The 12,487-nt window shown below is 44.6% G+C and overlaps 1 protein-coding gene across 2 annotated transcripts in view; it reads right to left on the minus strand.

The window, feature by feature from the left end:
• Prim2 (DNA primase subunit 2) overlaps positions 1 to 12,487 on the minus strand; it is a 198,658-nt gene that overhangs the window by 42,754 nt on the left and 143,417 nt on the right. The gene's annotated exons all lie outside the window — the stretch shown is intronic.

Genomic DNA, 12,487 nt, shown 5'->3' on the forward strand with positions numbered 1-12,487 from the left:
CTGGACTGTGGAGTGCCTGGTACTTCTGCATAGATCTGGAGTATTCTAACTGGCTGTGTGAAGCAGCTTTCCCTGTCCAGTGGGAATGGGCACCACCCAATGTGCTGAAGCCTAAACGAAATGTTAAAGAAAGAGAATCCCCCTCTCCCTCACTGCTCTCCTGTTCCTAGCTGCCCTTGCTCTCTGGCCTTTGGCTGAGACTAAACCTCACCACAGGCTTCTGGTCTCCAGCTCGAAGACAGAGACAGAGAGTCTGGTATTTTCCATCTCCATAATGACATAAGACAACTGCCCACCTTCTCTCCCTCCCTCTCTCCCTCCCTCTGCACACTCTGCTCCCTGTACCTGTGGGTGTTACTGACTCTGTTTCTCTAAAGAAATCTCAGCTACACGGTACCACATAAGCACAGTCTGGAACAATGTTTTCTAAAGACCCAGCTAAAGCAAATGAGTAATAGATGAATAAAGGACAAACCCAGGGTAGAAGCAGAGTAACTTTCATATGATGAAGAAGTGGAGACTTATGTTTCTGTATGTTTGCAGTTTTCCATGTTAAAATTTTAAGAAATATTATCACCCTGTTTCATAGGCCATTATAATGACATAAATAAAAAGCACACAAAAGCAGCTACAGAATACACACACAAGATGAATGTCGGTTTGAAGAAATAAGAGTACATGTTTCAAATTAAGAGCTGCCAACCTACAGCCAACTCACAGAGGTCCCATCTGGGGTGGCTTCCCACCATAGCAGCAAAGTGGCTGCAACAGAAGCCAAAACAGCTGCTATCTGGCCCTCTGGTTTAAATTCTGTTGTTTTCAGTACAGCCCGACACTGGGAGAGTCTCAGCACTCAGAAGACAGCAGCCTGCCAACCAAGCTCAAGGCCACTTTTGACTACAAAGGTGAATTCAAGGTCAGTCTGCCTAGGTTCTTACCTAGGGCCCTTTCTCAAAGGGAAAATTAATAATAATAATAATAATAATAATAATAATAATAACAACTCAGAGCTTTTAATTTTTTGTCTCTTTTCATCTTAAGCTTTACTGAGGATTTTCACCTAATCCAGTTTCTCACAGAAACAAATCTCCACCAAGAAATGCTGGAGGGTTTCACAGTTTTCCCCTAAGGTGGACAAATCATTTCACAGCTTCTAGGTAGCTATTTTGTTAAACTGAGAGCCTATATGGAGGAAAACAAAGTCTAAATAAATAAATAAACAAACAAACAAGTGGCAACCACACAAGAGAAACAATCATTTTGAAATACCATTGTTTTACTTCACACACCCCAGCTTAAATAAAAATCACCTGAGGGAGGAACGTGTACAGTACAACCAGGGAATGCTGCTTACCTGGGAAGGAGGAAGCCGACTAAACACAGACACTACAATTTCCTTCTTTGTTAAACCTGGCACAGAACGCTGTAGACACAGGAGCCATTGTTTTTTTTTCCAAACCTGACCCTAGGTATGATTGGAACTAGTAATTTGAAGACATCCTTTGACAGCCTTCAGCTTACCTTACATAACTTTTGGTTATTCCTGTGAGCTGATTAGCACGTTAGGGCCTGAGAAAAGCAGGTTCAGAGGAAACACGGAAAGACATGGGTGAATTCAATATGCAAGTGCATTAGCTAAAGGGCGTAATTAAAGCTACATCACTCCTTTAAATCTACATAATTATGTCCCAAAGACATTCTCATTAGTGTATTCTACCCCATCACTAAATCAGGGTCTCAGGTCTACAGGGCCAGGAAATAAACATAAAATTTCATGAAATGTTTGCAGAACTTGGCTGAACTTTACTTTTTTTTTTTTTTTTTTTTTCCGGAGCTGGGGACCGAACCCAGGGCCTTGTGCTTGCTAGGCAAGTGCTCTATCACTGAGCTAAATCCCCAACCCCTGAACTTTACTTTTAACAAGTAAAAATAAAGCAATCTGTCAACCATCACTACTCAAAAACAAACTCATTATCAGAAGATAAGTAGGTAGGCCTGACAGCTATTCCTTTTTTTTTTTTTTTAAGACAGAAGCTGCTTTTCTGACACTAACTCGACCTGAAATGTCCACTAAGCAGCACTTCCTTTGCTGAGCAAGGATAAGTGGTGTTCCCAGTGATCAGCCTGAAGCACTTCCCAGTCCTGAAATGCACTCTAATTCACTAGAAATACGGGGCTATGCTCAGTCACATTTGGTGGTAAGTGCACTCTGTTATACTCATTACTCACGATCCGTAGTATATCTGGGATATACAGGACAACTGTCCATCAAGGGCTGGCACACCCACACGAGCAGCTCCACTGACCATGCACCAGGGAGGTAATTACCCCTCAGAATTTGGGGCAGGATGCTGGAGAAACGTTATTAAAGGTTCTGTCCAGGGCTTGTAGGAATTTTAAATTCCATTAGGAAAAAAAGACTAGGCCGTGGTGGCCTTTCTCTTTTATTGACACTGATGAAGTCCTGAGAGACAGAAGCCAGAAATGGGAGTTGTGAAGCTAACCCAAGAGTCCACAGGATGGCGACAGGGCAGGCTAGGGACTGATGGTATACAGTCATTGTTTTGGTCATTTTCTATTACAACAAATACCTGAGGTTATCGGCTCCCAGGAAGGCCTCTTTTAGCTCAGAGTTTTGAATGTTCCAGTCAACAATGCACAACGTATCGCACTGGCTTCTAGGATTCCATGAGGCCACTATGATGGAAAGCAACGTGTGCTAGAACAGTACTACTTCATGGCAGCTAAGAAGCAGCTGGCCAAGGAGAGGAGAGAGTGACTTCCTACTGTCCTCCTCCAGGGTCTGAAGAGCTCCTGCTGACAGGTCTTAAGAGACAGCAGTGGGGCACACTTAGATTAAGTTGGAGCGCTCTGACTGCACAGGTGTAAAAGAAAGGCTTGATAAAAACCCATCAACAATGGAGTGGCCATTCCCAGAGATGAATGAGCTGGGAAAGACACGTGATGACCTGCTCCACAGACCAGGAGCTCAGGTATAGAAACCCAAGTCGATCTGTGAGCCGCACTTATATGATTCGGAACATAGATAATAAACACCACTCAGATATCTGGGTCTAGGCCTCAGGGAAAATGCTAGGCTGAGTAAGTTAGGCACCATACACTTATGCATGTGTTTGATGCCAGTAAATGAATGAGATTGCTGTTGGCAGTGGGTGCAGACATAATAATGAAGACCTAAGCCATTCCCTGGAAATCTCAAATGCCCTGGAAGGCCACTGCTCTGCCTCAGAGATGCTGAGAACCAGCAGCACCTGTGCATTAGGATCTGTCCTGGGAACTCTGTCCACCAGCTCTCCAGGGCTCCATCAGTGAGTTAACCTTTCTCTGCTACAAATGAAGACTGCCTTCAGATGCACGTCAGATGGACCATACACTAAGTCAATCTTTAGGTCACTTTTGAGAAGGTACAACTTGCAGATTAAAAACAAACCACCACCACACTGTCATAAAGCCAATGAGGACTACGGATTCACCGCAATGAGGAGACGCCAACCTGCTTCTGACATTCGCCACTGTAGACACAAGTGTTGTGTCTCACAGACTCGCTCACTTAGGTTTTGACACTTCGTCCAACTGCAGAGCAAGGACACCCGCATGGGGTCCCTCGGCTCCCAGCCGGAAGGCCTCTGCTGAGATTTAGCAGCACCCAGCTTTTACCAAGAGTGAACGAAGAGTCATCGCTTGAGAAGTGATTTATGTCTTTAGCCAAACCACAGTTTAAAAGAGCCTTTGCTATGTTATCAACAGCCGCTAAAATAGAAACAGAACACGGTTCAGAAATTACTCTCCCGATTCTTTTTTTTTTTTTTTTTTTTTTTTCGAGCTGGGATCGAACCCAGGGCCTTGCGCTTCCTAGGCAAGCGCTCTACCACTGAGCTAAATCCCCAACCCCTACTCTCCCGATTCTACATGCTCACACACTCTTACCATTCAGGGTCCAAATCACATACTAACTTCCCCCGGAGACGCTCTGAGGCCCCTGGGTGGATATACTATTTCACTCATGAGTGTGCTCTCCTGCTGGTATTACCACAATCTAGTTCCCATTAAATGGGAACTTAGGGGCAAGCAACTTACAGTCTCTGCTAAGTAGCAGACACTGTTCATACATGGTACAGGAAGCATAGTATCATATACAACCACCATATAAATCCCATCATCATCCTCACCCAAGGCACGAGAGGCTGAAGTTGGGAGCAGACTTGTGCAAAGTCACACAGCGTATAATGAGCAGATGGGTCTGGGCTCTAATTTGATTCCAAAGTACACATTCCCCCAACTAGCCTATGCTGCATCCACTCAAGGGGAAATGCTCTACTCAAGAGGCTTGCTTGCTGAGCTATGTAAACTCTCGGAGGACCCAATACGTGTTACTTGAATATAAAATCAAAACAACGTATTGGAAGGTGATAATAAAACACAGAAGACTTTGTCCCCTATGTCCTGCATATGCATATAGAGCCCTCTCCTCCTCCCACTTCTCTCTCCATCCCTCTCTCCCCCCTCCCTCCCACTGCTCTACCTCCATCTTGTTCTTGCCCCCTCACCTGTCTTCTTCTGTATCCCAGTCTACCTGGCGTTCAGATAATGAATGAACTGATGTCATTTTCAGGAAAACAAATCCAAACTGAGATAATCCTAGATGTTTTTTAATAAAACATGTAAATTGTATTTGCATATAGTACATTATCATAGAAGCAAAACTAGGGAAGTACAGAAGAGTAATGGGAAAAGTAAGGCTACAGATAGAATATGCTCAACACACAGTAAATGCTTGTTTGAAATGTCTTTCTGTAACAGCAACGTGTGTGTGTGTGTGTGTGTGTGCGCGCGCGCGCGCGTGTGTTTATATAAGGACAATTTTAAAATAAATGCATAAAACTAATACAATGAGACACTTCATGGAATCTTAAGCTGATGTTTTTTCTGAAGAAGCTACATATTTGCACACCATCTTGCCCTAAGAGCATCAGGCACATTAGCAGAACTGACTGTCCACGTAGGAGGTCAGATGCCACGCCATGTCACCATCTACTGAAGCTAAACTCCTAGGTTAGGGACATAGATCCGTAGTAAAGCATTTACCTAGCATGTGCAAGGGCCTGATGCAATCCCAGCACGAATAAATTAATTAAATAAGTAAATGGAAAGATAAAGGTATCTACTTCCCATTTGGTTTCCATAAATCCCCAAGGGAAACAGAATAGATTGTTATGGATGGGTTGGGGGAGATGGGGGCCGGGGGGCAGGGGGACCTAGAATGGGAGGATCACATGGTGGAGAGGAGGGAAGCAGGAAAGAGGGAGGAAATAACAGAGAGAGCTAAAATTAAGGGCTATCTGAGGAGGAGTATGGAAGCCTAATACAGTAGAAGCTTCCTAAAAATGTATACTTGTATAAGGTGATCTAAGTGAAATCACCAAATAATGAAAAGACAGCCCCAATTGGACGTCTCTTGTCACCAAATGAAGGTTCAAGCACCAGCAATGGGTCACATCTAATTGAGTAGTTGGCCAAAGGGATTCCATGGGAATCCCCGAACAACCCAGGCAGTTGCTCTCCACACAGACAAGGTCCTGAAAACACCTGTGCAGCTCACTGAACATGGAAAAGTCCAGCTGCTGCCTACACAGAGCCTTCACCCCTAGGTGCCAGGGTACATAGTGCACAGGGCACTGCGCACGCTACCAAGAGAGAAATGTAAACGCCAGCCAGCCACAAACCCTTTGATCTACAATGGTGTCCTGCCTGCAAGATGGGTTAGAGCAATCATGGCACAAAGCTTGTAGGAGTGACCAACCAGTGTTCAATTTGATTTAACACCTACTCCACAAGATGGACTCCATACCCAACATTGCCTGGGTAACCAAGAACCTGAAACTAGAGAGCCCAGGGAGGAAAAGTAAAACTAATACTACTATTCACTAAGAGGACACTGCAGTGAAACGACTCCTACACTGAGTCCCTGCCCACCATCAGAGAGCTTCCTCCTGCAGCAGATGGGAACAAACAGAAACCATGGGCAGACAGCATGCAGAGTGAGACCCCTTGGAACCTCAGCTCTAATAAGGAGTGTTCTTCATCAAATCCCTCAGAGATGAGAAAAGGCAGGGCAGGAGGAGAGGAAGACCCAGGGTGGATGTCGGACACCCACAGGGAGGCAGGGTCCTCTAAGTCAGGAGGACGTACGAGCTCACAGAGTCCAAGGCAGCGTGCACAAGGCCCGAGTGGGTTTGCATGTGTCTTCACATGGGGTCCTAGAGCTGAATGGAGAGGTGGACACGTGCCTCCATCCCTAACCCTGACGCTGTCTCCAACTGATAAGCACTTGTAAACGAAAGTTTAGTTTTTTCCACGGCAGTCTCACTGGGGAAACAAACTACTCTTCAGGGCAGGGTGTGTGCCCAGTGGTAGAAAAGGAACCCTGGGCATCTGTGGGGATTCCTGGTCTCACTACGTCACATCGGGGCTTTTTGGCTTTTGTTGTTTGTTTGTTGCTTATTTTATTATTTTTAATTTTTTCTCCCCTTTTACCCTATAGGTTCTTTAAGTATGACTTCTACTTTATGACTTCTAATTTAGTGTTTTCATGGGATTCCTGGATGTGGGAAGGAGTGGATCTCTCTGTCTATATCTGTCTCTTGGGCTCATTTTCTTCTACTTGTTTGTTTTGCCTATTCCAATGTGTTAGTTTTATTTTGAGTCATCCAGTCCCATCTTGTCCTGTCCCATTCCTGTCCTTAACCCTTAGAAGCCTGTTTGTTTTCTAATCAGAGACAGAAAGGGGGTGGATCCAGGAGGGAGGTGAGGTGAGAAGAATCTGGCAGGAACAGAAGGGAAATGGTAAACAGGATATGTTTCGTGAGAAAAATATTTTTGGTGAAAGAAAAATAAAGAATTGAAAACTCATTTGACAGGAAAAACTAAAAGCTATTGGCTTTAGCAGATGTAGCATACAATAGGATACTAACACTTAACCCAATACACTGTTTACTTCAAAGTATGACTGGCCAGTTTCCTGATTATTCCAGCTGCTGAAGTCTCACATCAGACTATCCAGCACCAGTGTTTTCAGTAATGCAGAAGAGGTGGAGACGCCCTCGACCACACACACCTCTATGGAGTCTAAAACACTCGGAAGGGCTGTGCAGCTGGATTTTTGGCTACTTGGTGGGTGCTTTTTTGTTCAACCCTTCCAACTCCCTAACACTAGAAGGGAGAAGAAAAAGCACAGAGGAGAAAGGGGTGTCATTATCATTAGACTACTTCCTGCTGATTAGGGGTGTCAAGTTCCTTAGGGCACCTTTGATCTTTGCCATCAGGATATCTAATGTCTTCCTGTTGTTGTTTCTTCTTTGCACACAACTACTTAACTGTGATCAGCAACATCCAACCAACAACCAACAACCCCACATAGCAACCAACCAACAACCAACAACCCCACACAGCAACCAACAATCAACAACCCCACACAGCAACCAACCAACAACCAACAATCCCACACAGCAACCAACAACCAACAACCCCAGACAGCAACCAACCAACAACCAACAACCCCACACAACAAACAACCAACAACCAACAACTCCACACAGCAAACAACCAATATCCTAGACAACCGTTCTGGGCCCTAGCATTTACTATACCCTCTGAAGAGTCCCCAGAGTCCCAAATGTCACACAATCACAGAAACTCCATGCAGCTGTCAAAATTGCCCTCCTACACCCCAGAGCACGAGGAAAATCATAGTCACCTGCTGTGGATGATGTGAAGCAGCTCCATAGCCCACCTGGGATTACAGTGAAAACACATTCTCATGCCATTTCTGTGTTTTTAAAGAAACCAAAATTCTCAGTGCCGAGCTAGGACTATTGCTCAGTGACAAAGTGACTGCTCAGCGTATGAAAGGCCCTAGACCCAGTGCCCAGACGTGGGGTGGGTGAGAATAAAACCACAGATACATTTAAGTTACTTCCTAACTCCTCAGAGAACCTTTAAAGCTCTGCTCAAGTAGAGTGTCTTTTACAGAACCTCTGTCTATTCCATTCAAATTACTTTCTTAGTGTAGCACCAACATGAAGATTCAATAAAAATAAAATCAAAATGTAAGTGGCCAATCAGCTGAGTAAGGTTTTCCTACAAGTTGGATTGATAGGTCTCTTATGATAGATGTGTGAATGACTATGGAGTACTGCATTTATCAAGCATTTAAAATGACAAATGCCAACTTAGTTCTCATATTTCATGCATACCGCTACGTCTCTGTAACCCTTAGCAGACAATCACTACTGTCTGTGTCTTAGTTTCTTTTCCTGAACTAATAAAATGTCCTGTCGATGGCAGCTAAAGAGAGAACAGGTCCATCCTGGCCTGGTTTGAGGTTACGGTCTGTCATTTGGTAGTTGTGCAGCAGGATTTGAGGGGGCTGGTCACATCACACCCACAGTCAAGAAGAGCGAGTAGGTGCCCCTCTTTTCATACAATGCAGAATCCCCAGGACACGGTGAGTCCTACCGTGGGGGTGTGGGTGCCATCCCATCTCAATTTAATCAAGGTCCCCCCACCCAGACGTGTGGCAGCTGGTTTCCCCTTCTTGTCTCACCAAGGGAGAACGTGAGATTAAGCACCAGTCCTTAACTTATTGCACCTCTAGTGACTAAAGAGAAAACTGAAAATTTCTACTGAACACGGTGTCAAATTGAACAATTCTTACAACACAGTCAACCTGTGATGTGCCTCATGTCTCTTTCTAGATACTAGGAAATACAGCATTTAAAATAAAATCTAACCAGGTTTACTGCTGTACCATATTCCTGCCTAAAATTTACTGCGCTCTTCATAAAAGCGTAATGTTTACCCCGGGGTGATGCTCTGAATTTCAATAGGATCAGAATCTCAGGCCTCATTAGAAGCAGCATCCCACTCTTCCACCCTCAGCCTGAATGAGTTCATTTCATGTCTTCTCTGCTTTTACTCTAAGACCATGAGACACCATTAAAAACCAAAATACTGCTAACTTAGGCTGAATACAACCCTGTGGTCCAGGACTGTTCTATTAGGAAAACACACTTCAGTAACGCTTCTCTTCAGGGCTGTATTACGGATCAGATAATCAAGTAACAGCCATATTGCCTGCCAAAAACCAGGCATCAATAACTGGTCAGTCTGCCACTCTGCAACTTGCCATTTTTAAAACACTGGCTAGTTCCTTTGTGAATACCTCCCCCATCCCTGATGATGGTCTCAGAGACTAGGAACAGAGGCTGCGTTCCTCACATCTGACAAGGGCCTGGACAGATCGAAGACGCTCAGCAACAGCTGCAATGGAATGCATGGGCTGTGTGAGCAATTCTGTGTCCAGTCGCTACACAACCTAAGGGAGCAGGAGAGAGAGAAGCTGAGAGAGGAGTGGTGACCTGTGAGGAATTGTCTTAGTCAGGTTATTCAAAGTTGGAAGACCCCCCCCCCCAAATGTGTGTGGCATCTCCCAATGCCAGCACGAATCTAAGGAGGTCTAAGAGAAGAAAAAAACAGCTTTTGAATTTTTTTCACTTGCTTTTACTCTGGCTAGCAAGTTCATCTACCTTGCAGTGGCTGCTGCTGTGGTGTTCCATTGCTGGTATAAGAACCCTGCTTCTTCAGCCTTCCGATGTGGAGTAAAAACCAGAAGTTCTCTGGGAATCTCTAGGCTCCTGGCACCAGGTTAGGGCTCTGAAGCATGAAGCCTTGTGGGCTGAACAGCTAGCTCCTGGGTCCTCAGCCTCTCCAGAGATAGCTACTGTTGAACTACCCTGACTGTACTGAATAGGCCAATCTAATACAGCCCCTTGCAATACATATTCATTCTACTAGTTCTTTCCCATGGAGAACCCTAATAGAGTTATATAGCTTGTATATGGCAGAAAAAACATATGCTTGCCCAAGTCCAAGCCTGCACCCTCCACAGTATTCCCATCCCTTTCACATCATTTAGTGCATAGAGAACAATTCTAAAGGGAAGGCAGTATTATAATGGAAGGCAGCGAGCTCCGAGTGCTCCAGATCCAGCCTGGCTTCCCCCAGGGTTCATGGGATCGATACTGGAGTATATTGGAGATTCATTAGCAGTACATTAGCTGAGACACTCTGCTGTACATACTCACTTAGCATTTACTAGGACCTGGCACATAGCAGGCTTTTAAATGTGTGTGTGCATGGATTACTGACACAGGACAGATCGTTATGCCCAAATTGCCCATGGAAGCAGACAGAGCAAATGAGAGCTGAAGGCTTGCCGTGGACTTTGCTGGATAAGCCACTTAGCAACTTGGATTTTTATGGGTAGTCACAAAACAATTTTCCTCAATCTAACCTGGTGAACACCACCTTCGTGTGGAAAGTTCCGAAAACACAAACTGTGGGCCCAGTCCCCGGATCTTGATATGTACAGTTACATACATATCGAGTAACCAGGAAGGGGGGGGCAAAGAACAGGGTGTAAAGTGAGTAAGTTAAAAAAATTAAATTAATTTTGAACAGTTGGTAGTCAGCTGAACAGTTCAAGTTTATCCTGTGTCATTATCTGTTGGTGTCTCTGACAAACGGAATAGTGTGACATGTTCCTTAGCTCAATCTCAACAGCAAGCCATGGACCCTACATAAAGCATTCGAGGGCCAGAAACTGCAGCCACTCCAATGCTGATGTCCAGCTGAGCCAGGGGAAGGCAACTGAGACCAATAGCACTGCTAGCAATCCGGCTGAGAGGACACAGTGCTGTGACTATGTTACAGTTACCCAGTGAGACTTGATCCTAGTGACTGAGCGATTAAATAACCAAGTTCTAAGCAAAAGAACACTTCAGTGCTCTGTCTTCTCACACCTTAATAAAAGTTTGATACATTTAATGTGCTGTGGTACACAGGTGAGGCTTTTCCTCAGGTAGGCAGGCTGGCAATGTAAAATACAAAAATTATTACTAAGAAAATTCCTCAAAAGGATTGTGGACCCTAAAGGGGATAGGAACTCCACAGGAAAACCAACGGAGTCAACTAACCTGGAGCCTTGGGGCTCTCAGAGACTGAACCACCAACCAAAGAACATACACGGGTTGGACCTAGGCCTCCCATTCATATGTAGCAGATGTGCGGCTTGGTCTTCATGTGGGTTTTAACAACTGGAGCGGAGGCTCTCCCAAAAGCTGTTTCCTGTGTATGGGATATGTTCTTCTAGCTGGGCTGCCTTGTCTGGCCTCAATGGGAGAGGAAGTGCCTAGCCTCACAGAGACTTGAAATGCCAGGATGGAGAGATACCCAGGGGGGTGCCCACCTGCTCAGAAGAGAAGGGGACAGGGAGGGGGAATGATTATGGGAAGGGGAGTGCAGAGTACAGGAAAAATGAATAAAAAACTTAAAGAAAATGAAACTCTTCAAACATGCATTATGATTACTTAAGTAAATTTATTTCCATAAAGCATGGTGTATTTATGTTAGAAATATAAGAAACTATTTAAAAATATAAGATTCAAAACTTCAATACCTTTTGTAAAACTCATTTATAAACCAAAGAATAGCATTTGACAACTTAGGTGCAATTTTCAAGTGCCCTGCCCTGACAAGAAGGCCTTGTTTTTACATTTTTAATCCATCACATATATTAATACAACCCAGTTAAAACTAAGGCTAAAATCTACACTCTAAACCTAGTTCCTTAGAGTGAGATAGATGGCAACACAGTTTGGTCTGCTGGATATGAATTCACGACAGAATGTTGTTCTCTTAGGAATGATGTACCGGTGCTCAAAGCCGATCCTCTAAAAGAATGCGTGAAAACTCGAATCCAAGAGCAAGAAGAGAAGCAGAAGTTCCTTAGTAACAACAGCCAAGACCCAGGCAGGTCTAACCCCAGATAGCAGTGTGCCGAGCCAGGGACACGGTCCATAGAGAGGATGGGCAGAAACGTTTGCCTGATTCCTTCTTACTCCTTGTTGTCCATGTCCTTCCGATACGGATTAATATTTTCTAGAACAATCCACCTTCAAGACCTTATTTCACTTTACCTAAAAATTGCTTTGCATTTCACATGAATGTTTTATGTGGACACCTCTGTCTCTCTGTCTCTCTGTCTCTCTCTCTCTCTCTCTCACACACACACACACATACACACAAACACACCCACGCCCACGCACACACACAGCCATGTTTTTAAAGAACTTCTATAATAACACACGTGATGCATACTGAGTCATGTCATCCTAAGTTCTTCCGTTGAGGCTGATCCCGGATGTGGCTGTACTCTGCTGAGACAGCGCCTCGGAAGACCCGGTGCAGCTAAAGAAGCACAGCTGGTGCACAGAGAAAAGACCCATTAACAGGCCCTCAGGCCACAGGGCGGGGCCTCAGGCCACAGGGCGGGGCCTCAGGAGCGGTGGAATCTGCACACTGATTAGAATTCCAGACTCCAGAACCAAGAAAAACTAAGTTTCTGTCA

Source organism: Rattus rattus, chromosome 4 (assembly GCF_011064425.1).
Source record: "Rattus rattus isolate New Zealand chromosome 4, Rrattus_CSIRO_v1, whole genome shotgun sequence".
NCBI lineage: Eukaryota > Metazoa > Chordata > Mammalia > Rodentia > Muridae > Rattus > Rattus rattus.